The following is a 1389-nucleotide window of genomic DNA, read 5'->3' as shown; positions in this document are numbered from 1 at the left end:
TGCCTTACAGATATTGTTTAACCCATTCTGAAATATAACCCTAAGAGGTATTATTGTTATTATTATCCCTATTCTATAAATAAGGAAAGTTGGACTTCTATACATTAGTTGGCTAACTTTCAAGGTCAGTACAAATAAATGCAGAGTTGGCTTTAGAACCTAGTTCTAGCTAAGTCCAAAGCTAGTCATCCTGGTAGCACTCCTCCTCAAGGTGCCTGGTTGTATCCCATTTCTTGTAGAACCTTTCTTTCAGCTATCACTCAGCCAGTGCAGTGAAAGAGGACATTATGGGGGACTTCCCTGGTGGTCCAGTGGCCAGGACTCTGCACTCCTAATGCAGGTGGCCCAGTTTCGATCCCTGGTCAGGGAACTAGATCCCACATGCCATGACTAAAGATCCCGCATGCCACAAGGACCTGCGCAGCCAAAATAAATAAATATTTTTAAAAAGAAAAAAGAGGACATTATGGGCCTAGCACATAGGAGATATTCAAAGTGCTAATGGCTAACTAAAGTATTAGCTGATAAAGTTAGGTACATTAACTGTGATTTTATATAGAGAACCCTTTGACTACAAACGCCTTCAAGGCCTAATGAAGCTGTTCCTATAGAAAGATCACTGGCATTGATATATGAAGTGGTAACCACAGGACCCCCTGGAATCACACCATGGAAACAATTAACTACCTTCCTGCTTGTTGCTACACTACTTCCTCTTGGATGATGCTTCTGAGGTCTTAACAGAAACCCACAGCACCACCACCACTTTCTTCCCTTACGTCTCATGAGTCAGGGTGTTTTACAGAGGGGCAAAACTAGACCCTTTGCCAAACTGCAGCTATAATAGCAATCAAAGAGGTAGGAATTTCCAAACCCAGTCAGAAGGGAAATTTAGAATCCTCTCATGACTTAAGTGCTCTGCCCACTCTGTAATCTGTGCAGCTTGTCTATTTTTGTTTTTAAACAAACATAACTAGAGATGTGATCTTGGGGCAGTGGAGGCAGAGGAAATTCTTCACTTGTTGGGACCTAATTTTCTTCTTCTATTAGAAAAAAAAAAATAGGCTCAACAAAAATTGTCTCTAAAGATCACTCCAGGTCAATAACTCTAAGAAATGTGCCACATTTAAGACTTTTCTTAAAAATCTGAGCATTTGTATCTAGATATAGTTTCAGATTGAAAGGAACCTGGAGGATCTTCCAATTTAACCCTTACTTGTGCTGTTCTTGCCCCTAGTATTAAAAAAAAATACATAAATGTTCACTGCTATTGAGCCAACTTAATCTTGATTTATGAATCCTCTCTGATTTATCTCCGGCACATGGCCTTTGGCAAAGCCAAGAAGCTCCCTACTTCTGGTACCTATAACTGTTATTGGCCTGCCTTTC

The 1389-nt window shown here is 40.2% G+C and overlaps 1 non-coding gene across 1 annotated transcript; it reads left to right on the top strand.

Moving 5' to 3' along the window:
* Positions 1-297: 297 nt before the first annotated feature.
* Positions 298-370, top strand: TRNAR-CCU (transfer RNA arginine (anticodon CCU)). Its single transcript has one exon. It is a non-coding gene; the product is annotated as a tRNA-Arg (tRNA).
* The last annotated feature ends 1019 nt before the right edge of the window (positions 371-1389 follow it).

Source organism: Bos mutus, chromosome 15, assembly GCF_027580195.1.
Source record: "Bos mutus isolate GX-2022 chromosome 15, NWIPB_WYAK_1.1, whole genome shotgun sequence".
NCBI lineage: Eukaryota > Metazoa > Chordata > Mammalia > Artiodactyla > Bovidae > Bos > Bos mutus.
The sequence above is the reverse complement of the archived record's forward strand: the minus strand, read 5'-3'. Positions and strand labels throughout refer to the sequence as shown.